The sequence below is a fragment of the Strongylocentrotus purpuratus genome, unplaced genomic scaffold, assembly GCF_000002235.5.
Source record: "Strongylocentrotus purpuratus isolate Spur 01 unplaced genomic scaffold, Spur_5.0 spur5_scaffold_11, whole genome shotgun sequence".
Taxonomy (NCBI): Eukaryota; Metazoa; Echinodermata; class Echinoidea; order Camarodonta; family Strongylocentrotidae; genus Strongylocentrotus; species Strongylocentrotus purpuratus.
Window position 1 is genome coordinate 6,267,041 of NW_022145596.1, and position 27,330 is coordinate 6,294,370.

Below are 27,330 nucleotides of genomic sequence, written 5' to 3' on the forward strand. Positions count from 1 at the left end.
TAATGAGCCCATGACCTTTGACCTTTGACCTCATGACCAAAGAATCTACTCAGTTCATTGGCTCTGCAAGATGCATACATGATCTAAGTTTGGCAGGAATCCATGAATCTGTTCTAATGATAATGCGATCACAAGCTATTTTTGCATACATAATGAGCCTCATGACCTTTGACCTTGACCTCATGACCCCAAAATCTAATCAGTTCATCGGCTTTGCAAGTAACATACATGACCTAAGTTTGGCAGGAATCCTTTAATCGGTTCTTGAGATAACGCGATCACGAGCAGTTTTTGCATACATAATGAGCCCTGTGACCTTTGACCTTTGACCTCGTGACCCCAAAATCTATTCAGTTCATCGGCTATGCAAGATACATAAATGACCAAAGTTTGGCAGGAATCCATCAATCGGGTCTTCGGATAACGCGATCACGAGCTGTTTTTGCATACATAATGAGCCCTGTGACCTTTGACCTTTGACCTCGTGACCCCAAAATCTAATCAGTTCATTGGCTCTGCAAGATACATACAGGACCAAAGTTTGGCAGGAATCCATCAATCGGTTCTTTGGATAACGCGATCACGAGCTGTTTTTGCATACATAATGAGCCCTGTGACCTTTGACCTTTGACCTCGTGACCCCAAAATCTAATCAGTTCATCGGCTCTGCAAGATACATACATGACCAAAGTTTGGCAGGAATCCATCAATCTGTTCTTCAGATAACGCGATCACGAGAACGGGACGTACGGACGTACGGACGGACGGACGGACAACCAGAAAACATATTGCCTCCAGCTACTTCGTAACGGAGGCATAAAAAAGATGAACAAAAACATTATGTAGGTCTCTAAATGCTCTTATTCTGACTGAAACTTTTTAATATGTGTCTTCCAACAATTCATGAATTTGTGCACAATTCAAATACATCATGTACACACTAGGCTATTTTTATAATGTAATCAAATTTGATGCATAAGTCTTTCTGATGTGCTCCAATAAAAATCATTTCATTTACCTGTTAAGAATAGTAAGAATGCAATGGGTAAATTAAATAATATGTATCGAGGCACTTCACAAAGACGTATTCATTAGATTTGGTTACATTACGAAAATAGCCTATTCCTCCATAATTTTTGTAGGTGTGCAAAGGCTATAAAGAATGCTGTGTTTATGTGACATCCAAACTAAAACAGTGTAGAAATTATCATTTGCAAGAATATGTTCACAGATGTTTTCAACAATTTACAACTCAAAGAATATGCTGACAAGATGATTACCGTAGACTTTGTGTTTTCTTGTAATTCACATAAAGTCAATGTATATTCTCCTTTAAAATATGAATTGGAGTTGAGTAAATCTTTAAAAAATCAGTTAAATGTAATATTTTAACAATGCTATTTTCATGCTGACAGCAGTTTCCAGGCCTATAGAAACACTAGCACATATCAAGGCATCTGCACATGAAATGATGACAAATGATACAATTTTGGACTGAAGAATGGCTTCACAAGCCTGTTGATAATCATAACAGCTAACTTCATGTATAACTTAGCTATAAAGAATCCAAAATGAAGACTGTGGATCACTCTATAATTCACTGCAGGTACATTGATATGATATCATTCAAGATGACAAAAAATCTTTCACAAAGAAATGGTTCTGTAGTTCTAGAGGCATTTTCCTACACCTGTAGATGAAAGATGTTCACCAAGCAGTTGGTAGTTGACTGTACTTGGATTAGGGCACAGGGTACATGGAGGTAAACTTCTAAATTTCACACCCACTTTCTAAAAATGCTGGCTATGGTTGACAGAGCAGGTCACCAAATAACTCCCCTAGCCAAAAAAAGAGAGGACATACTGAATGAGGGATGGAAACAGAGAGAGATAAAAGTGATGAAGACACTAATATTTACCTGCTAGTAATACAACTGTAAAGTCAGCGAAGGAAACAAAGAGATGGCACAATTTTGACAGAAGAGCCGTTTTCCCTGGACGTAGCTGATAGTATCCTCTTGCAATGATCCCTTTGGCTAAACTAAAGCAGAACTCGTATAACTGTCTCCTCACTGTACGAACGAAGAAGAAAAGAGATAGCACCTTGCGTTAATCGCCTGGGTGAACTCGGCGTCTCTAGCTTCCAACTGCTGGCAACAGTTGGGCATGGGATCGGGGAGTGGGGAGCTCGGAGAAGGGGTATCTTCTTGGTGCCCACAATTGCGTATTGTTTAGACGTGTCCGTTATTTGTGGGGTACCCAATTGCCCAGATCACTCCTGAAAAGGGTCGACTAGACAAGAGGGTGGGATGAATGGGGTACGATTCCACCGCATTGAGATTCTATAGGGGGTGTTAACGACCCCCTGTCACTTAAGTGGGTGCTATAGATTATATTGTAAGGGGTGAAGGGGTGCTCATTGGACTTTGTAGTATTGTGCCATAATAGGAAGCAATAAACAGTTTGGTCTGTTCTTTATCTCTTTCTCTAATGTCCATCTCTCCCTCCCTCTTTATGTCTTATTTCTTCTCCCTCTCTCTTTCTGTCTTCTCCCCCTCTCTCTGTCTCTCTCTCACCTCTCTCTCTCTCTCTCTCTCTCTCCTTCCCTCTCCCATCCTCCCCTCCCCACTCATTACTGTGAGAACACATAGAGTAAACATTGGTTTCATATATAGTTTACACATATTACAACCTGGCTATTGGAAGTACAACTGATACTGGCAAGTACAATCAATACACGGCATGATGAACTAAACGACACCACTGACATCCAGATAGACAGCATGACAATAAGTTTCTACTGAATTGCGTTAAATGATCAAAATTGGTTAATTCAGCTTGAACTTCCTGAAATGTCTAGGGTCATATGCCCTCTTGTGATGAGTGTTGTGAGGAATACAAGACCTTCTCAATAAATTCATACTAATGGCTATGGAAACCAGATTGGCCTTGTAATAAGCATACAGAATTTGATAATTCACTAGTTGATGTTAACGGATATTCAAATGCAAAAGCATAGAGGTGCAGAAAGCGATTTAGCTCTGGAAAACACCAGGAACTTTGATTCCTGTTTTTTCAATGAGAAATATATACTTGACTTGAAAGTGAATTAAATTAAAGGTAATACAAAGTTTTGGGAAATTTTCAAAATTGGGTGGATAGTGAATCTTTACCATTTTGATATATTTGGATGCCCCTGTGGATGTATTATAAGCACCAGAAATTTTAGCCCCTAAAATACTTCTGCTGTCGAGAAAAATTGATTATAAAAATTTACTAGTGCTCGCGGTAAATTTTGATAAATTTCAAATAGCGCCTACGGTCGTACAATGGTAGCTGCGACCATGAAAATCTCAGAATATGTAGCTGTGATATATAATTTCCAAACGGGAATAGCTAATCAGTCGATTTTAGTCAAGAAACATTGTGTTATAGCTTAATTGATATCTCAACCTTGAGAGGGAGCTATACAACATAAAGAGTTTATTATTTACAATTTCATACCTTAAGACTCGATTTCAACCGCGACAACGATCACTGAATATTGTAGGATCGCATATGCTTCCAATATATTCATTTGAACCAAATTTATGACCCCATACCAAAACTTTGTATTACCTTTAAACTATAGCACATTCATGGATAGAGGGGCCTTTCTCCTGAAAACCAGGCTAGCAAAGAAACTGAAACTATGCAGGAGACTGCAAATCAAACAACAACAGAGAAAATTCAGATAATCTTCATCAGAAAGACAGGCTTTATGCTCAGTGAACAATACTATAGACACACTATAGGTTTAAATAAAGAAGGACTTCAGTGTTTTTCAAGTGTTAAGATCTATTTGAACAGGGAAACAAGTAGATCTTCTTGAATAATGAAGACTTTCGAACATTGGAAGGAAAGATAAGAAGAATTAACCACCTGCTGGTTCTTATGGTGTTGATTATTTGGCCTAACGATGTTTGGGAATGTTTCATCTTAAACCTTTTCTTTCTTAAAGGGAAAATCAAACCAAATAAAGTACCGAAGCTTTGTCACCATACAAATCAGAGAAGCCGTCTGGTGAAAGTTTAAATGATATTGGACATATTGGAGTTGCCCTATAAGCACAGAGTCTAACTTTTTCTGTCTTTCTTATATATAAAGCTTGTGGCAAAAGCATAATGTGATTAACACTTTCCAATCTTCATGAAACAATATTAAAAGTATATTTTGTTAAAAATAGATAATTCAGTTGTCCCTTTTATTTGTTTATTCTTTTCTTTGGCATTTGCCCAGTGGTCCCATTCTCTGATCGCATTATCACAAGATGATCAAAATGTATAAATAAAGGATCACAAATAAGCAATTTTTCATGGCATACTCAATATTGATACTTATTTTAATGCCACTGAAAAAATATAGAAACTAAAGAAAGCATAAATCACAAAGGGAATTATTCATGAGGATTAAGTTTACCTTTTAACAGATTATAAATAAGTAGAAAAGCTTTTGCGGGAATAGATGAAACAACACAACAATGTGAAGCTAGGACATGTGATTGAAGATTTATTACCTTACTTTATAAGTTCATACCATAAGGGTTGGTAAACAGGTTTGAACTATTACTACATGGATTTTATAGATGACTTGAGTTTCTTTCAAATTTCAGCAAACCAGGTCGATGATATAATCTTAAAGGGCAATTTAACCCTTGTAATAAGTTCATTTGTATGAAAACAAAAAATAAGATAAACAGAATGGCGAAAGTTTGAAATAAATCGAACCAATCATAAGAAATTTATGAATGTTGGAAATATGAGATCATTCAGTATAATGCTAATATATCAAATTGGCAGTTTGTCAGTGGATTGTGACTTAGTCGCCAACAACTCTCCCTTTTGTTGTGTTCAAAAAAATAAATAATTCTGTTTTACTCCTAGTAATGCATTCTCCCTTGGGGTACTAGCTACTCAAAGTTTTGGTCCAGCAACTGCAAAAGATCTGCCCCCATAGAATATAGTATTGGTTTTTGGTACACAAAGCAGTGCTTGATTGCTATTGAGATTCATAAGGGCAGTAACCATAGTAACCATCATTGTTATAACTTCCGGAGCCTATGACCTACAAGCATTGCTTTCTCTTTAGGCTCCATCATATTTCTTCCTTTATACAACTTAGTCTTATGTATTATTCTTTTTGTTTGTATAAACGCATCCTAAAATGAGTACAAAAATGTAACCTGCCAAATGTAATGATGTATTATACAACATGTGAAATATGGAAATAAACTGAAACTGAACTGAAAGTAAATGACTTAAACATCCTTAGTGTTCTCTGCAGATGAGATAAATTTCAGTGTGCTAGTATAAAATCGCTTCATATAGTTGAGGGGGGCCAGTGATTTGACCCGCTGAACTTGGAATGACTTATGAACTTGTTAGTCATCCCCTGATTCTCATGATGGATTATCAATAATTTCAACCAAGGTATCAACTTAAACTCATATAGGGGTGAAAATTAACCCCATTTAAACTCCCATCAAAGGATGTGTTGTTCCGCATATTTGAGCAACCAATCTCCAATTCTACTTTTAGATGAACCTCGTTATGGATACAAAAGCAGAAAGTCAGAATGTCACAGGCAATATTCCTCAGTTGTCATAAGTGAAGAATTACATCATTCAGAAACGATTTGCGATTCAATAGCAGATTTATAAATCACTGTCAAACTTTACATTTGAATTCCATTCACAGGAGAGAGAAAAGGAATTCAACATTTTTGATATTTCAGTTTCTTTAGGGTAGAGGAGGGGAGTCCGGCCTGTTCAACCCACAGTCAAAGAAACAGTTGTTACATGGGGATTACTTACAAATTATTTTGAACATTGCTGTTTTTATTTGCATTGTCAGCTTGAAAAGAACCTTGTCGCAAACCAATTCCTTCAGCGTATTCACGCATGGTTTATGCCGGCACAATAGCCAGTAATTGCAACAACTGATTCGAGCGTGAGGGAATCAAAATCAGACTCTTCCACAAAAGATTTGATGCCATGCAACACTAGCTCCATCAAAGGTTGCGCCCACTTCCAAAGTCAAATGTGCAAAGTAGATTATCTTATAGTCATATTTGTGCAAAATATTTTGTTCGGAAGACTCGCAACAATGACAATGCCAATATTTTCCACTGAGTGCACTTTTGGGTCATAACAAGATTTTGAAGATGAAAGAGATGTGAGCTGCAAAATATCGATTATTTCTCATTGTAACTGTTTTGAAGACTAATGAAAGATAATTGGCATACTACTTCAAGTCCACTATCCCCTTTCCAAGGGCTACCAAAAAGTTGTTTTCCTTATTGTGAAGCAAATAGTCATATTTGCCAGGTCTATAGAAAATAATTAAAAACAGTTACCATACTTGCAACCAATAACAAATGTGTAGGTATTAATATTTTTTTAGAATACAAGGCAGACATGAAAAAATTTAACACAAATTTGTTTTCTTTTAAAACAAGGCCAAACATATCTCTACAAAATAAGCAGCAAATTTGAAAATACTACTGAGTAATCTTTTTCCCCTTAATTCCACAAAAGAAGTTAATTTGGCACAGAAATAAAGTATCATATTTACCATTCCAGGATATTCTGATGAGCAATCAAAACATGCCTTTTATTTTGAAGTACCAATTAAATATGGGCTTTGGCGGCTTGACTGTAAGACCCTGAGTATCATACACTACTGAAGGAGACTTCTTTTCTCAATCTCTTCAGTGTCTAGTCGGTAAGCAAACTATAAACAATTTCTTTTTGTTGGAGCTCTATTTACATAGTGTGTAACATCTTGCAAGGCAATCCAACCGTTTTCTATAGATAATGTTTATTTGTCAGGTAAATGACTGTCACAGCTTGTTCAATACAATGCTACTGATTTACCATTAATACATGTTAGCTTCTCTGGAGTTGTTTTTGTTTGAACAAGATGAAAGGTTTTGGGAAGCAATAGATTCTGCTACAACCTTGGGTTTTATTTGAGATATCTTTCTTTCTTCTCTCTCAGGAGTTGTGGACATAGTTACACATAAGTCTGTAATTATCAGACACTTACTTTTAACTTTGTTTAAAAGATGTTCTTTTTTAATATGAAGTGAATTATCAATCTTAAAGCAAGTGATAGATTCTGCAACTAAAATCTGACTAGTCTGTTAAGAAACCCAATACCTTAGTAGTTTGAAAATACATTCTAGGAGGTAAAATGTTCCTTCCGTACCTTTAAAGTTATGGTTCTGAACGTACGATATCAAACTTTGACATTTCAGCAGCAAACAATTGCATAACAACATCATTGGAAGGGGCCAGAACATATCCTGTCCCTTCAAATAGCATGTTGAGTTGCTAGCCATTTCTTACAAGATTAATGGTTTGAATGAGTGTACACTAAAGATAACAAATAAAAACTTAGACCCTCTAAAAGCTATTTTTAAATTACAAGTCAGGGGGGGGGGGAGACTACTGTTTTGGACTAGTTGACATTAGTTGGAACAACCTAGCAACTATGAGATTTCATGGTCATTTTATTGTCCAGTTTTACAACATAACAGCACCTTATGGGACCTTTGCGGCACACAAGGAGCTGTTTTGTCTAACCTTTGTTATAACCCAGGAAGTAAAGGCTCAGCCACAAGAGTGGTCCAGTGTAAACAGGGCCATTAATAACATCAGGTTATTATTACATATGAAGAGCAAGAATATATCATAATGCACTGAAATATATGTCACATTCACATTACACTCCTCGACTGTACCAGCTATTTTCCAGAATATACTTTTGGAAAAATCCAAGAATACTGCTATATCATTCATGCATGGACAAGCAAATCCTCTTGAAGAAAATAAAAATCTGCAGTTTGCTCACCAAAAAGAATAGTCCAATGTATGGGCAGATGGCAGAGGTCGTCATTACATAGTGAAGGTAGTAAGTATATTAATATTACAAATCAAACCATCTTCCAGAAAACAATTTTAAAGGAGAACTTGGACAATGTCTAGGTCTATAACACACAATAACAGCAAATCTCCCACCCCATCAACAAAATATTGTAGTACCGATCACAGCTGAGGAATCGTTGTAAAGCACTACAAATCTAATAAGGAGCCGACCTTGCACAAGGGGCTTCTAGCTAAGCTACATTTAAAATATGGACAGGATTTCAATGCATTCATTATCTAGAGACACTTGCAAGGTTTGCAACATCACAAACCTTATTTCTTATCTATAAAATTAAGAAATTGTTTTTCTTCATTTCATTTCTTTAAAAAAAATTATATTTAAAAAATCTTTTTTCTGCAGTACGCCAGTAGACAAAACTTATAATCAACAAAATAAACAAGTAAATCTGCAGTAAATAAATTCGAAATCCAATGCTGGAATACCATTAAAACTTTTTAAAGAACATTAAAACACTGAAACATTGAAGAAGAACAAAATATTGATAGACACTAAAATATGATTGGAAAGTCTGTTCAGGTTAATGACACTGTCTCATAGAGTGGTGAAGTGTGACATCATCAAATATCTATTTTTAGAATTTCTAAATTTTTTCTTCCATTTTCTGAAAGAGCATCAAAAATAATGTCCAAATGTCGAAAACCAATTGAATATGTTAAGTATTGGCTGAGATATGACCATTTGAATAAATATATGTCCTATAGGAACTCAGTGTTATATGCTCTGGCTCTTTCGGAAAATGAAGAAAAGAATTCGAAATTCTAAAAATAGATTTTTATGACGTCACAGCTTCGGTACTCTATGGAGGTATTGCAGGCATACTACAAAATGGTTTTCATCTGGGAATCATTACATCTATTTAATGGATAGTCAGTCAAGAACAGTGCTTTTGTTGTTTGGGAGACACCATGACTATTCCAACCTCCAACACAAACTAATCATTCCTTGACTCTGACAATACTCTTTGTTTTTCCAACATAAACTCTTTTCTTATGTGGTGCATCTTTTTCTCATAGATTCCTACCCTCCTCCTTCCCCGTCCTCCTCCGCATCACTTTGTCATCGTCACTGTCAGGTTTTGTTTGTCTTAGAACGCCTGCAGACTGCACATGTTTAGTAAACAGGCAACCTGAGGAAAGATGTTCTAAACAAATCTGATTTCTGTATTCATATCTGGCTTTGAAATGAAGAATGTGAGAACATAGAACAGAAGGGATGGGACTACTGTAGTCTGACAATGTGTCTTCCATTTTAGACAGGTTCAAAGGAAGTGTTTAGGATGTGTTTAGGATGTGCAAATGTCATCACAAAATACAATTTTTGTTCTTATATACCAGCATAGCAAGATATACAAAGGTAATAATTTGAAGTTGGCAAAGGGAGTTCTCAAGACAGAGAAAGTATAGATACCCTATAGAAAGATTGAGTGGAAATTGTTTTGACCCTCTCATTATGCATAAGCTGGGCAGAAGAGGAATTTGTAATATATAAAAATCCACCAATAGAATGTCAAAAATAATTTTACACAAAAAGAGCAGCAATATCTCTTTTCCCAATATTAGGAATCAAAATAAACAAAAAAAGATACATTGTGAATAGATCTGAAAGAACACAAGTTGTCAAAAATAGACAAGGTTAAATCCAATGGAGTACTATATTTTTTGTTTGTTAATGTATTTTTTATTTTGTTACATTAAAACATATTTAAACGCCAAGAGAGAAGGCCGAAAGAGAGTATACAACTAGCATTGGTGACTCACAATTTTGTATCACAATTTTGTATCTTCCCATCAATCAATTACAGAGCTAGTCTCTTTTTTGCTATGGTGTAAGCATTCCATGTAACCTGATAACGCCACTATGGACATGTGGGACTACAACAAATAATTGGGCTGCACCTGATATAGACTAGAGAATTATGGCACCCGCTAATTCAAGATGAAGTCTTTCCAATCAGGACTACAAACGTAGCATGAACATCAAGGGCATATTTCAGAAGCTTGATAGATTAAATAGTCATAAAATATGCTGGGAAGAGATCCAAAGTTTCTTCTCCTGGCATTGACGATAAAAAGTTTCTTTTCAATTTCTTCAAAGATGAATCATTTCATTACGAAAGTTTTTTAAGTAAGAATTTCATTAATCCTTGAAAATGACCCCCAAAAGGACTTGAATTAGTTGAATATAATAATTCAAAAGAAAAAAACCTGGTATACAAAGATAATATACCTTCTATTATTAACAAGTTTCTAAATAAAATAATCACATACATGTATGTCGATTATTTACTTCATCAGCAAGAAATTCCCTCTTACATTTCACATCAAAGACCTTCTTATTTGGCTTCTATGAAAGTGAAATGTTAAAAACTTTGGCATGGTGTGACATTTTAAAGAAGAAAGAAAAGGATCTATGACACATGTAACATTTATCACATCTGGGCCCTGTAACATAAAAATCGCCTTACAATCAATCATAAAAGTCAATTGTATTTTCAATCTTGCTGCAATTAATTGAGTCTTACCATGTATGATATCTATCTGTAACATTACATTAATCAGGGGTTTAATTTATAGTAATGTTAGGGTTGATCGAAGGTGGTACGATTGGTTATAAAGAGATATGATTAATCATAACTTTTTATGTTACAGAGCCCTAATTAATAAGCTCAAACAGAAGATATATGCAATAATAAATGAATTACAGGTTGTTACAAAAAAGACAGGTTTGAAATTCTACTAATGGAATGTAGGCATACATGCATAAAGAGGGCACAAATAGAAATGCCTCAGAAGTTCAGAACTCTTCCTCTTCCGAACAAAATATTTTCAGAATATGAAAGTTTGCACCCAACACCATTGTCATAATTTCCAGAGTAATTTTCTGGAAGATATCACAATGACCTCACACCAATGGTATTTCAATCAGCTGTCCAGAGAGTGAATATGATACTACCTAACTGAGAAGTCGCTATATAGAAATAAATGAGAACCTTTGCCCCAGGGTTGCTATTAGAAATCAAAACTGTTCTATAAATTTCTCACTGTAGAATTGAGCTACATCATAATCACCCTCAATAACAAAGGAGACTGTTTTCAAGAGTCAAGACTTTAAGTCGGTTATTTTTCTTACATTTCGTCGGCCTTATGCCAAAAGGGCCTTAACCCGATTTTGGGGGTTATTGAGTTATTAATATCACCTTGTAGATTTCATCATTCTCTTTAAAATGATGTGCTTCACTTGTTGAAATTCGATTTATTTATGAAGATAATTATGAATTTCAAAAGGGCCTTAACGCGTATCTCATCTTTTTCCTTACGCCAAAAGGGCGTTAACCTACACGGATGATCCATTTGCGTTAGGAGGGCCTTTCTGGCAAACCAAAGGTGTTGCGAAACAAGAAAATTTCCTTATGCCAAAAGGGCGCTAACTATGCGCGCGCATAGTTACGCGCATAGTTACGCGTACGATAACGGCAGGTTAAGGCACTTTTGGCATAACGCCGCGTAGGTTACGCCCCTTTTGGCATAATGCCGAGTAGGTTACGGCCCTTCTGGCATAACATACGCTAACATACGCTACATTCAAGCCTTATGCCAAAAAGGCCCTAACATGTTTTTTGCACATAGCATGTACAATTCTGAATATTTTATAACAAATTTAACACATTTCATGTAAAACTTAATAACTTAACACATTTATCGAAATTGGCTTCAAAAGCAAAAAAAACGACCACAAACTTTTGATTATTAGAGAGGCCAAAACCTTTAAACGCGATTATCTCGGAATGGCCAAAAGCAGTTAAGGCCCTTTTGGCATAAGGCCGACGATTTTTGAATGATTGAGAAATGGTGTCAATGTTTCTAGCCACTATCGAATGGTGTTTACCAATGCTAGGAGCCAATTTGATGATTATGACTATAATATTAATAAATATCAAATGTGATTTGCATCAAACAATTGTGATTATTCATGTGTTCATTGCTCTAGGCAATTTACGAATGAGCTGAAATTTTGAAAGAAACAAAGCTCTCTTTTAATATCAAGATATGTTATACTTGTTACTCTTCAAGTTCATTCAAGTGAGATTTCTCGATGTGAAAGCCTCCAGCTAAAGCCCAGGTATTGTTGAACTTGAAGTGCCTTGAGAATTTGTACGCTCAATGAATTTGTATTGGTGATATAAGCACCACAAACAAAGCCAATAGTATGAATGCTCTTTCATAATTTGTTATAGTTGTTATTGTTGTTTATCCATAAGTAATTGATAACAATGCACTCTGGCAGGGTTTATACATCATTAAAAAGATAAATGCATATTAGGAAAATTAATTAAATACTAGGGATGGCAATGATAATCACACAGTGTTTTTCATTACAAGATTTGAAAATGAAAGAGAGATGAATTGTGAAATATGGACCTTTTCTTCATTAAAATTAACTTATCTGAAAATGTCTAAGAAAGATGACATCACTTCCAATATATGATAAATATTTACATTGTACATTCATCGGTTAGCAGGATGATAAGTACACAGATAATGCTGTAATTACTGTATGACGGTTATGAAGGTGATAACCATACTACTATGGATAACATAGTTAATGTTGATGATGGCTATGACAATTATACTGATGACAGTGGTATCAAACTTGCTAATTACTGATGACTGATGATGTTGATGGATGGTATATGTAATAACAAACGTAATGTAATACACTTACTCAAGATAATCAGGTGATAATGGAAACATAATTCATCTGTTAAGAGCCAGTAGGGTTAACAGTAAACCCCTTGTGCCTCAATGCAGAAGGAATGTTTGTAAGTAATATGATTTATTAAAATAATTTTAATGTAATACTTGATGTTAACTCAAAAGAATTTTGTTGAAAGGATTTGAGTTTATACTAGCTTGGTAAATTGGAGATGATTATTTGTATTATTATGTCCATGTAGGCCTATTACCGGTTATAAAGATATCAATTAAAGAATTTATTGTATTATCATATTTAATTTCACAGCATTTGCAAATGATATCATCCAAAATAACATCTGATAATGAATTAGTGAGGAATATGCCATTGTCGTCATATTCACAAACCAATCGCAGGGGGATATAAACAGGAACCTGAATAGAACATAGCGAGGTAAACATCAACCCAGTGGCCTTGCAAGAATGTTACCAGATCTCAACCATTAGCGCGGTATTTACATCACATCAAGTCTACCATGAAAAGGGACAGATTTCCCCATATTTCACCCTGTCCTGTCCATGCTCAACATTCAACACATCTATCAACATGCTAAATTTCACTTCCTGAATTTTAACAAATCAAGCATTGTAACACAATGCCACATTTCAAATGAAATCCACAAAATTAGGATGAAAAACATCCACATCTATAAAGGAAACTAAATCTACTAAATGTCAAAACAGAATTTTTTTTCTTCAGATTACTAACACAGATTGATTGTTTTCATGTTTGCTTAGCAAATACAAAATCAACTTCTGCTAGTCTTCGGTTTTAACAGAAAAGTGTATTCTGTATTCTTATTACAAGTTACAACCAAAAGTGTTTCCTACTCATGGATTCATATACAATGAAACCATAGAAGAGAACTTTTGAGAGAAAAAATGTAGGCATCATACACATTTATTTGTTTAGAGGATAGTTTACAAGTTTTACATGGCTAAAAGTATGCATTGTACTTACCTATGAATAAAGGTCAGGATGTCCTAGTGGAGAATGTTATCTTCTCCAAAACCAATGAAGATTAGAAATCCCACATATCTGCCAACAAGTTTCTTGTGATGACAAGTTCATAAAATTCACTGATAAAAGAAAGTGATTGGTACTACCACACACGGTATTCTAGCTATAAGTTGGAATCTAAAGTCCTCTCATCTCCTTGCTTCCGGCATGCTGTGTGGTATATAGTCACCCTCCAAGCTTGCTTGTCAGTGTGGTTAGTACGCACTCTGTGAACAAGTGCACGAGTGGTAGTTTCTTGTTTTGAAAGCAGTTATAATGGTGTAATAATGCCACAGTCTCTCTCGATCAAAAGTGAAAGTTGTGAAACTACTGGATATTACTTAGCAAGGACATTGTGATGCTTTGGTCTCAAGATAAACTTGTTTCAAGGAAAAATGATGAAAATATTGAATAGAATGTATACAATCAAAGTTGTAGGTAGCTGCTCACATGTAGACCAGTCAGTCAAATCAGGGAGGTGTCTTTTCACCTCCCTGGTCAAATCAATGGTCTCCACTATACAATGTTAAAGCTTAAAGTATCAGACCCTACATTAATATCATCATTTGTGTGTGTGCAAACAAGGGAAAGTACCCAATAATGTCAATTCAAAGAAAGAACAACAACAAATTGTGCAATTCTACTCTTAAATAATATATTTGGACTTTGATACATTTTTCAATTTAAAGATATCAAACTGTTTCAAAACTATGTTAACAAAGGTTCTACTTCTGTCATTTTCTTCCCCTCTTGGCCTGAAATAAACAGGTCCAACGTACTTCAACAGTATCTGTCTGTATAGGCTGTAGCTTAAAGTTAGGAAATCCTGGTACAACCACCTGGACCTCCTGTTCCATTTTTTAAAAATCAAAACGTAAGCAGCAATATCCACTTCTCCCAAATAGGTACTACCAAGTAGACACAAAGAACACCCTTGTCCAACTTCATCCCATAAACATAGCCCTGATGGCTGCATTGACCTTGGGGTAAACCCTAAAGGTCATAGGTCATTCAAGGTCAACTAATGACTGTCTGTGTGTTGCTAACCCACAGGTTAACTGCCTACTCTAAACCATCACTCAGTCCACCCCAATCACTTGTATATCAGGTAGGTCTTTAGCCTAAATGTCTTGTTGCATGGACTGCCTCTTGGTGGTTTCTAAGCTTAGGGGCATTTCCTCGATGCTCTCCGACAAGTCCAAGTCCAAGCCAAGCGTATCCACCAGTGATACATCATGAAAGAATCTCATAAAATCAGGTCAGTTTCATAAACTGGACAATGAATACAGTGGAAAATTAGAATCAAAGAAGAGACCAGGATGATTTAAATAATATTTGAATTTTTTTAAGTGAACTGGAAGTTTGACAGTTGTAATAATACTATTTTTTTCAAAAGAGGGTATATTTTAGATAGACCTACATTAAGGGAAAGAAGCAAGAGAACATGTTAATGCCTACAGTGAGTCATAGCAATCTACAAAAGAATAGAAAAAAATCAGACCTCCCCCCCCCCCCTCCCCTCTCCACCACCAAGCTTCTACTGAAATATGGAAATCATTACTTTATAAATTCATAAATAACTTCCATTTTGCCTGCGACAATAGAAGGACCTAAAAACATTTGTCATAAATCTGTTAACATGCTTTTACCCTCCATTGTATTCAAAACTATTTGACCAAAATATTCTTATCTTATAAATACTTTTTTTAAATACCCTAGTTTGATGACATATTAACTTCCCTAGAAATTTTGACACATTCTCTTGCTTTTTCACCCTCATGCTTGCTATCTGGCGGTGAACGTTGTGAGGTGGAAACCTCATCTGACCTCAATCACTTGGAAATGAACCAGAAAATGGAACGGGAATACAGGGCCAGATTATTTTCAGTTTCACAAAATACAATAAAAGGAGAGAAAATTTGAGCACTGGGAATGGTAATGATATCAATCAGCATAATTAAACACAGACTGTCACCTTCCTGTGATTTCAGATACAATCTTAAAGATTTAATATAGAAATTCATTCCCGGAAATTTAGTGGATCCCCCCCCCCCCCCCCCCCCCCCCCCCCCTTTCATTGTGTATAATGCAACAGTAGGGTCAAACAGTCATTAAAATGATAATTGTTTTCCACATCTCCAGAAATTCGATGGATTTTTCCACCTTCATTTTTATGTACTATGCAACAATATACATTAAAATGATAATTGTATTCCACATCTCCAGAAATTTAGTGGATTTTCCCCCTTCATTTTAAGTACCATGAACCAATGGGGTCAAAGGGTTATTAACATGATAATTGTATCCAATAAGCTCCTGTATTTAGGATTTCTGTGTCAATATCCTGTAATGGTTCATGTTAAATGTATATATTAAAAGAATCATTAGAATAATTGTGAAGTTTATGCTCTTGGTGTGAAGAAAGTTTTTCATCAAATCGAATGGATACAATTTCACCCCCCCCCCCCCAACATTCAGTCAACACCATGACCTAGTAATTTCATGTTGATATATGACGCAGCAAAAATGAAGTGTTTTTTTAGATGATTTTAAATGTAATAAACTTCATATTTCTGTTTCTTATTAAGCACAGAGCTCAGTGAATATGCACAAGCCTTTTGTTGCATGAAGTTGCCATTCATTCTACAGAAGAAGAAAAATGTGACATTTTCATATCTGAATAAGCCTGTCGTGTCTGATATGCCAGTGGTTTGGGGGAGTGGGGCTGCACTAATAAACCTCCATTATCATTCTTGCCTACAAAATCCCTCTAATCCATGCACTGCCTGGGCTGGAGTTTCCATGCCACGTCAAGCTCGCTAATGGACCCTTTAAATCCTGTCATCTTCACATGAAGGGCCCTGAGAGGGATGTTGAGCTAGACCACATTGTCACCCCTCACCCCTCCTCTGCCTAGGTCAACGCCCTCCCTGCAGTGCCCTATGTTGCAAGAGGGCTGATGGTGAAACTCCAGACGTTCTGGCAGAGGGGTCTTGCTGGGGGAGCAAGAGGGGTCACTGTCAAAATGGTCTAAACTTTTAAAAGTCCCGTTGTTACAATGGGTAAAATGTATGTCTGTAAAAGTCAATCATGATTTGGACTTATGGCAGCGCAATGGCAAGCTAGCTAGTGTGCGTAAATTGGAATGAGAAAATGTGAATTGTGGAGCTTTTAAAAGTATTCATAATCATATCAAAAGTAATGATATATGAGAAGTGTCTTACTGACACATTCAACAGGTTAGTCACACTAACCCATCTTTTTGAAACTTTTAAAAGCAAATTCGCATCAATTTGTCAAGAAATCAATTTAGGCCAAAAGACATGTTGTATACTATGCTGTATCCTATAAAAATGCCATAATGTTCAGCTGCACAAACTGCAAATATCACAGGTGAACTAGCTCACTTTGTTTTGAAGTGTGAAAATGGAATCTTCAGGGCTCAATTTGCTGGTAATAGCAGTACATTTCAATCCATCATGACTTTTGTTTATATCTCCATCCACATCTCTCTCTCTCTCTCTCTCTCTCTCTGTCTCTTTCTATCTCTCTCTCTCATTTTTTAAAATCTCTGTCTCTCTCTTTGTGTCTCTGTCTTTCTCTCTTTCGCCTCTCTCTTTCGCCTTATCTCGCCATGTCCCCCACTTCGTAATGGGGTTGTCAGATACATTTTTGAGAACCTGGATGACATGATTTGGCTGTTAAATGGCCTCACATTGCCCACCGCATGAATGTGATTTCATCATATCATTGTAAAAGAATTTCTGACTGTGATGTTTGTTCCAAATTCAGTATAAATCACTACTGAAGAAAAAATTCAGCTAACAATTAACTTGTAGCCACATATTCAAATGGAGATAATGAAACATTTCATTTCCAGATGCTGAGTAGAAATTATTCAAAATATTGCAAGTAAATATTATCAAATACAAATAACAAAGAAAACAAGCAATATCATCTAAGTATAACTTAACTTTTCATGTCATTTTCTTCAAAGAAATCGTGCAATAGACTGAGTGTGACTGTAAGATACAAGATTAATACTGTTTCAGACACTGTTATGATCAGGCGCGTACGCAGGATTTTTTCGAGGGGGGGGGGGGTTAAAATTTGAAAAATTTCGCAACGACTCAGCCAGCCACTGAATAAGTGAGGGGAGGGGTAAGGTCAGCTTTATTGGGTCACCCATTACCACAATTTTTTTATTTTTATAAATTTTTATTAAAAAACAACAAAGGGGGGGGGGTTTCATTGAAAACACATATAAAAAAAAATTAAGGGGGGGGGGTTCAACCCCCAAACCCCCTCCCCCTCCCTGCGTATGCGTCTGGTTATGGTAATACAGGTATGTAACTTTTCGGATTGACAAAGTAATCGATTTCTACATCTCTAAAGGTCTACCAAACATAATTCTCATGATGAAATTTCTAGAATTGCGGTTGAAGAGAAATGTCATGTTTTGCAATTCTTTTAAATAAACCTAAATGTGGTGAAATATTGGTACAAGATTGCACCACAAAATCAATAATATTCATATTGTGACAGCATCACTTGCACAATGCCTTAACAGAATTTACAAAATGTTGAAGACAGCATCTAATGAAAGAGGTTGCGCCAGAATCCATTTGCAAGGGTGTCTAAATTAAAAGTGTCCACTAATTTACTAAGACAGACACGACAGTCAATAATGGTTAACCATAAGGAGCCTCTTGGTTAGTGGAACATATTAATGGGCTATTCAACAAAAACCTCATAGTCTAGGTAATTTAATTAAAGTTTATCCCTTGTTTAAAAAAACATCTCCATAATTGTCTCACCTCTGCTTCTACAGGTCTTTGTGACATAAAAGTTACAGCAGTATCGCAAGGGTTAAGAACAAATTTCCTTTATTTATATGGATCATTTAAAAGTGACATGATTGGGGCTATATATTGATCAAAATCGCAACAATAAAAAGAGAAATCTTAACACAACATCAGTGCTACTGAAACTGTACAATAGTACTGATCTTTTTCGTCATATACACTGTATCATTGATATTTTAAAGTGGTACAATTTATAAATAAAGTGTTTAGAATGTGTAAGCATGGCTGTATTAAATCGTTGTTCTATATATAAGCCCATAGAGTGACTAAATGTTGATATGTGATTTATAAATTCATGTTTATTATCATTATCACTAAACAAACATAAAGACGATTGAGACCATCAACATGTCGGTATCAACAACAGTGCAGGATTGCAGACTGATACGTTTCATGGGAGGTCTTTTCACCCACAACCTGAAGTCATATTCAGATGATGATCATGAGCTGAGAGCCAGAAGGCCATTAAGTAATCCTTTTACATAGGGTTAATTAACTCCCTTCTGGCTCTCAACAGAAAATAGGCCCGTCTTCATCAGTTCGAGCTTGCCAAATAACCCGCTATTTTAATTTGTGTCTTCATCAGCCTGCAGTTGCAATTAGCAGGATATTTGGTAGAGTAAATCTTGGTCTTGTTAAACAAAATATCAGCTTTTGGGGAAAAAAGGGCTAATTTGCGCTCGTCCGAGCTAGTTTGTGATGAGTGTATCGGTCTGGTGAAGACGCAATTTCGAGCTTTGGGATAATATCAAGAGTCAGAAAATAGCGGGTTATTTGGCAAACTCGAGCTGATCAAGACAGGCCTATTATTTCCCTATTACTTGTGGCTTTCGTCTGTCAGACCATGGTCCCTACTACAATGGATGACATTCCACTCTTACACAACATACCTATGAGTCATCTCAAACATTATCTTCAATAACTCACAGAGCACTTTTAGGTCATCTTGACCCCAAGTACCTAAACAATATCATCAAAACTACCAACACCTCTGCACACTTCTGTACGCCCTATAACATGCTCATAATACATTGAGTATGCAAAGTAAATAGCATTTGTCCATTAGGGAGAGCTTCAAAATCTATCTGTCTATCTTGTCTTTTTTTGTGTTTTTGTTTTCGTTACTTTGTTTCAGTTCCTTTTTGTTTGTGTGTTTTATGTTTGTTTTTTTGTCTGTTCAGTATTTCAAGCATTCTGAAATAATTTTCATCAGGTAAGGTGCTCTACAGAGTAAATGGGTACAGATCAGTTGTTACTTTATGCAGGTGTTACATATAATCATTAAAATCACTGTTAAATGTCAATAGATTTAGAGGTACAGTGAACTGTATTGTTATGCAATGTACTCCAAAATCTCTCCACATTCTTTCCTTCTTTCAATTAATGGAAACAACTCAGGACTCTCTCCTCTCTTAAAGTCTTAAAACCTGCAAATAAAACCTCTTTTCAAAAACACCAACAAGTAGAAAATGTTGGCAAACAACTGCCCACCACAAACTGGAAACAAGTGGAGACAACAGTCCTGGATTATTCTAATGACCACTCTCCAAATAAGCAGACAGGGGAAAGGGACTCGAGTCATAGTTGATTCTACCCCTTTGGAATTAGTCATGACAATACACTCAGCAAACAGACAGTGTTTGAAGTTTCCTTGAGTTTGGAAGAAACAACTTTCCAGAAGCTAAACTGTTGACATCTCTGAGTGGCTAGTCACCTTCTGCTTGTACATGCCATGGGTATGCATGGACTAATCTGACTAACTTTGCAATTTGGAACTTGGATAATTAGAGTCTGACCCCGCCTATGGACCTAGAAGTTATTCTGTGCATGCCCTACCCTGTAGACTTGCTGAAGTGAAAGAGCACTGAAGGCCTAAAATTTTGGAAAGCTTCTCCTTATGAAATATGAATGAAACTGAACACAATAACAATCTTTCAGAAGCAATGAAAGTCCTATATATAAGACATTTCTGCAATGTTTTTAACTGGTTAACATAGCAATTTGAAACGAGTGATATCAGTACTTTCACATTCTAGGGTTAACTTGCTTGCTGTCATTTGAACAACATTTGTTTGGAGCCAGAAGGGCTCACACAAACAATATCCACCCATCTTTATTTATCCCCTGGCTCATGCTTTAGCAAGTCTGCCATTCAGGAACAATTGTAGAAAGAAATGACCAAATTGTGAAGAAAAAATAGCTAAAATTGTATTCAAAACAAAAAGAGATTTGCCAACATTTACAATCAGTGGATCATAGCATCTGCGCATGATCACACAAGCAAATTTTCCAACTAGCCAGGATGTCATAAATTTGTCAAAATACTTTATCACCCAGATTGTATTGGTAGCTTCTGAGATACATGGTTAGAGCACTTCATCTTGGCATTTGTTGTTCATACAATACATGTATGTATGTTTTTGATCAGTTGCCACGTTCAGGCTGAATCTAAAGATTTTTATCTTGGGTGCAATCAAAGCTGATAATTTTTTTCTTCTTCAAAACTCAATGTACTTCTTTTTTTAATTTCAATACAAAAATATCATTCCAATCTTGCTATTCTGTCTATTTTTATGATTAATTCAAACACACACAATTTGCACTCCCCTGTGTTGTTGCGGTTTGAGAATAGGCTGCACTAATGTACACATGAAATGTGAGGAAAATATCAGAATGTACAAAGCAAAATATGCATGAGATTCTCTAAATTGTAGAATTGTTGGCATGCTTTAGAAAGCTTCTACAGCTCCTCTTAATATCTACCTTAGAGTCTAACTCGACAAAAGCATTCCGCCTGACTTGCCTCATATATCTTTCACTCGATTTCACTGACAGAATATCAGAAAATTGATAATGGCAATACACACCTGGGTGAGCGCTAAGAATAAATATATCGGTTTCAATCGTAAGTGCGTTGAATCTTTCATGCTTGGCTGGGTTCGTCTTGGCAACCGCACTGACTTCGCAATCCGCGATAAATGCTTAAATTGTTGAGAGAAAAAAAATTGCAGAGGGATATCATGCTGATTGTACCTGTACTTCTTAAGTCAGCTTCAATAATTTCACATATGGGCATATAATTCTCTACAAGATTTCAATATAAAATTTATAATCTGCTTTATTAGATGAACTTCAAAGAATGTACTTTGGGATGAAATCAGTTAAATTCTCTCTTACAAATGGATTAATGATGACTTATCAGCTCACAATGGATGAAAGTAAACAAGACCCTCAAATACCCTAGTGTGTGGATTGTGTTGCTAATCCCTACAGAGTTCAACTTTTTGTTTGCTGAAAGCTCCAATGCATTGAGTTTTCAATTACATAGAATAAACAGAAAAGTGTGAAATTAATACCTTAGAGCACACCCAATATCTTGAAAAGTCCACTTCTCACAAATTTCTTTTGCTCATAATTTTACAAAGACATAATCAACTTAAAATCAAACATAAGAAACTAATGCATTTTTACCATAAAATAGGCTCCCCACATCATGCATGTTTTCATAAAAGAAAATATACTCTAATCAAATTTGGGGAAATCCTAATGAATTTTTGTTTATTAATTCATGATAAAAAGCACTTTGCTATAAGCGCAGAACAAGTATTAAGCATGAAATTGCAAAGATATGATACGCAAGAGAGATAGGCAAGAATTGAAGGAAACAAATAAGAGAGAAAAGGATTGGATGAGAATTGATAGACAATTGTAAAAATAAGAAAGAAATCAGGGAAACAGAGATGATGAGTATTGGCAATATGACAAATGAAAATAACAAACAAGAAGAGATGTGGGAGATAAAAAGAGGAATAGAAAATATATGCAAGGTGTGTATTATAGCTAAATATGCTATTACTAGAGATAAAATACAGAGTGAGAAAGCTACAGGCTATGGCAGGCAATGATATTCATCCTCTCAATTCAATGAATGAAAGGTGTATGAGATACTTCCAACGGGCCATGAATAAAACATTCACGAGGCAAAAAGGGTTTCCTTGATGGATCTCCTGATGAAAAATAAATCCCATCCCTTGAAAGATTTCATCCACAAAAAAGAAAAGAATAGGTGTCACGCATGCAAATTCATATACAGCGAAGCAAGGAAGTTCTTTAGTTCAGTGATCGGTATAGAGATGCATGCAGAGTCTTTCAGTGGGGAGCCAATTTGGGACTATTTGCAACCGAAAATTGGATCTAAGTTTGGAAATTTACGTAAATTCAATGAAAAAGAAGGGATACAATATGGTTGTCTGCATTCCAGAGAATTTGACATCTCTTTCAAGTTGAGACTTCATTTGTCAATTTTTTTTTTCTTTCTCTCTTTTCATTGAGTGGAACAGCATTGTGCATATCATGGGTACATATATGCACAAAACAAAATCAGTAATTACTGATGAGGAAAATGTCTGATAATTCTGTTTTAGAAAAGTATATGTTCTGCTGTATTATGGTCCACTTACATGCTTCAGAATTATGTCACTAGGTACCGTATCGAAACTATCCACAGAAATCAATGCAGCAAATTTGACTTTAATACTGTCATTTTGTCTAGTCCTATTTCTTTTCTCTCAAACTACATATGGTTCAAGTACTTCAGAGATACTGATTCCATTTTCTTTTTCAAAAGTATGAACATATGGATGAGCATTCAAAGTCATGTACCCTGATGGCGATTAATTTTATAATCTTTCTTCAGATGCCCTAAATATCTCACCATAATTTCACTTTGAATATTGTTGGTAGAAAACAAAATCCAAGATGAATCTATAGAATTACATCTTCAATCATAATAAAGAAGCAGAAGGTATGTCTAAAGAAGCTGATCTAAAACAATATAAACAACTGACTTACACATGTTACAGATACCTACCTGGTTTCAATATTCAGCAGATTCTTGTTGCCATGGCGAAGAGCAGTTTGAGCCCTAATTTATGGTAATGGAGAACAGCTCTGGAAATTGCTACCTGAGAGAGAGATAAAGCAGAACAGAAGGAAATGAGTATGGGTATTATAGATGAAGCTTAACAAATGCATGTTGATCAATCCAACCCCATCTCCAATCAGTTGTGATAAATATTCCAATGTTTCTCTTTCACAATTTCTTCTTCATACAAGAATCTATTCCTCAGAAGCCTTTTCATTTCTTTTCAAATCTCAGAATCCTGTAACTGTTCCTCTTGGTACATGCCTAATTTTTCTTCTTTTCTCATCTTCCTTTTCTCTCCCCCCCCCCCCCCCACTTCTTCCTCCCTCTCTCTTACACATTTTTATTTCTCACTTTATTTCCACCCTCTCTCTCTCTCTCTTTCTCTCTCTCTCTCTCTCTCAATGTTTTATTTCTCACTTTATTTCCACCCCCTCTCTCTCTCTCTCTCTCTCTTTCTCTCACTCTCTCTATCTCTTTCTCAATGTTTTATTTCTCATTTTATTTCTACCCTCTCTCTCTTTCTCTCCATCTCTCCCTCTCTCTCTCTCTCTCTCTCTCTCTCTCTCTCTCTCTCTCTCTCTCTCTATCTCCCACACCCCCTCCCTCTCTTCCTAATGCCCTCTCACCGGCTGTCTCATTCATTGGATCTAGGCCTGCATATTTAACATATACAACTATTTATTAATATCTCTATTTATTATGATCATAGGTGTACATCTACAAACAGGAGGGACATGAGATGTTAATTAAGGTATCAAATAGAGAAAACAATTTAAAAGCAAAAATCAATTTCTTATCATGAGAAACAACTACAACTATTGTCTGCCTACCAGACTTGTTTTGGGCTTGCTCAGTCATGCACAGGCAAAAACAAATAATAGCAGACATTCCTCCAAATTATTTCCTGTTGGCTTGACAATTAACCAACACTGTTTTTCTCATTGCTCAGTACACACAATGCATGTGTGTGACATGAATGCATTTGACAGTCTTGCATTCCCGAAAGACCTGCAGTTACATAAATTAGGTAGCAGCTATGAAGTTGAAGGCCTACCGATTTGATGAGGTATTAAATGTAGCTTTGTTAAAATAACAAGTTAAATCATGTAACAACTGGTTAAAATTTACAATCAAGTGTATGATCACACAGACTATATTGTACATTTATCATAAAACTACAAATATGAATCTTACTGGTATACAGATTGACATGAACTATGTTAGGCCTGTTAAATTCTTATTCAGCAGAACAAATAAAAAGAAACATATCAAGACTACAAGAAACACTGCTAGAAAGAGAAGTTAACATTGTCTAAGGAAGGGGTAGAGACAAGGAAATACTTATACTTTCTTACATATATGCAATTACATCAGCCATCACTACTTCATGGCATTTCATTATATTTTGGAGATCGATAGAAGATTAGAAGATTAAAATAGATTCATTCAATAAACGAACATCATGATTCATGTATGGAGCTCTGTGTATCTTGATTTTATATTTATACAGAAAGATCTCTTCTTCTTCTTCTTCCGGTTAAGTACAGATCGCCGTTGGCGTATTATCTTACTTGTTGAGTGCCCAGATGAATAGTGCAAGTAAAAATCTAAGTCTGAAAGTGAATTATTTGGAAATCTACATTGCAGAAGGAGAAACTGTTCTGGTTTACTTTAGACTAGTAGGCCTAAAGGAAATATAAATGATAAAAAAATTGCAAAATAAGCTTCCTTACTCTGACTCTAGTCTATGACACAAAAAAATTGTGAAGAAAAGTATGCTAAGCCTGTAGCTTGCAAATTGTATTCAGGTCAAATCATCACCATCATCAACACCAAATCATCACCATCTTCATAATCATCACTATCACGATCATCATCATTATTTTCACCATCATCATCTCAACCCTTCACATGTATCATTTCCATCTTTAGTTTCATTACTACCATCAAAGTCCATTATCATGTTCATATTTTCTATCCTACCAACATTATCATCCACATCATCCTCATCATGCACCAACAACACCACTACCACTCCCACTACCACCACCAACACCACCATTACCACCACCATCATCACCAACACCACCACTACCACTACCACCAACATCATCACCTTGGCTTTACCACCACTATAATGGTATCCTCATCACACATACTTGCATTGACATCATCATCATAATAATAATATCACCATCATCATCATCACCACCACCACCGCAATCAGTTATCATAATACAAACCGCCTAATAATACAATTTGTCTAGAGGCAAGTTTTTCCCCCTAACCATACAATGCCTGCTCGAGATGGAGCACATGTTAAACATATAAATCTGCAGAAGAAGCTGAGCCTAACTACAAATGGAATGCATTACTCGCCCGGCTGTCGGCCTGGCGCACTCCGTACGACCGCTGAACTTAAAATCTGCAGGAATTCTCACTCTCACTAAACACGCAGATAAAAGTATTTTTCGCTGGTTTTGTAACTCTTTGAATATTCGCAATGTGTTACCCGATTAAAATAATCATACAATTCAAACACAACAAACTAAAACAACTTACGATCAAGGTGTACTGAAACAAAGGCGATCCCTAACAACAATAATAGAGTGAAGTTTCACCGCTTTGGAAATGGGAACTTCTTAATTATTCTGGCACAATTGTCCCTCTCAGTTTATTATGCTACCTACCTGCGTAGATAATGAACGTGTCTTATGAATATTCATATTAAAGTTAGACGCCGAGATGCCATTCTTTTTTACTCCCCCCTCTTCTTTTTCAATGTTTTGTGTTCTGTTCCTTTGTGTTCTAGTAACCTATCTTCAGTTCACATTTTCATTATCATCATTTGCGCGAATTTTTATTCTGGAGACTCTTTATCTGGTAGAATCTTGTGCACTCATACTGGAGATGATTTTACAACAGAAAGGAGGGATCTGCTGTGTATTGAACATAGATGGCGCTAAACCACATACAGTACTTTCAAGCGAAGCCTTACATGTAGATCCTGTGTCCATGGCATTTCCGACTGACCATTGTGAAGGGCGGGTCCAGGATTTTCTGATTGAGGGAGGGGAGGGGGCATTTTTAAGACTGCGTATTTGTTCTAGTAGCCATTACCTTGCTCATTCCGCTCCTCTTTTTATCAAGCTCAAAACCCTGAATATATTTGATTTAAACCAGTATCATACAGCAGTGCTAAGGTTCCTTTATTTTCATAATCTTCTTCCATATACCATTTCGAACATGTTCCTTACGAATCTTATTTAGTATTCATAATTATAACGCAAGAGATCGAACCAATTTTCATTGATGAAAAATTATGTTTAAGTATGAAGAAAAATCTCCTCGATGGAATTTCCCGGTGATCTGGAATTCATTGCCAAAATATATTCCCCTTTGCAATAACCAAAGATTATTAAAAATAGTTTGTTTTTCATTTGTTTACATGTCTTTCAGTATAATGCATTACATGCACGGGGGTGCTGGATTTGACGTTTCATGTTTCATTTAGTTATTAGAGAAAGAGGACAAATCGTTGCACTGTTTTCGACTCTTAATTCTTGTATGAATTCAGTTACCCCCCTCCCGGGTGAAGCGTGGAAGATGTGATGTTTCATTAAATCATTACTCTTAATTCTTTTCTGAATTCATTTTGCAAAGCCCGCGCAAAGCGCGGAGCTTTCACGATTCATTAAATTATTAGAGAAATAAGACGATTCGTTGTACCGTATCCTTGTCTGAATTCAGTTCCCCCCTCCCGCGTGAAGCGCGATTGACGTTTCATTAAATTCGTCCTT

General features: G+C 35.9%; 1 long non-coding RNA gene across 1 annotated transcript; it reads right to left on the bottom strand.

The window, feature by feature from the left end:
* Positions 1 to 1,979: 1,979 nt before the first annotated feature.
* On the bottom strand, positions 1,980 to 26,164 carry LOC115922175. The gene is made up of 3 exons (XR_004063348.1): positions 26,093 to 26,164; positions 23,474 to 23,567; positions 1,980 to 2,071 (listed from the first exon to the last, which is right to left on the bottom strand). It is a non-coding gene; the product is annotated as an uncharacterized LOC115922175 (long non-coding RNA).
* Between the last annotated feature and the right edge of the window lie 1,166 nt (positions 26,165 to 27,330).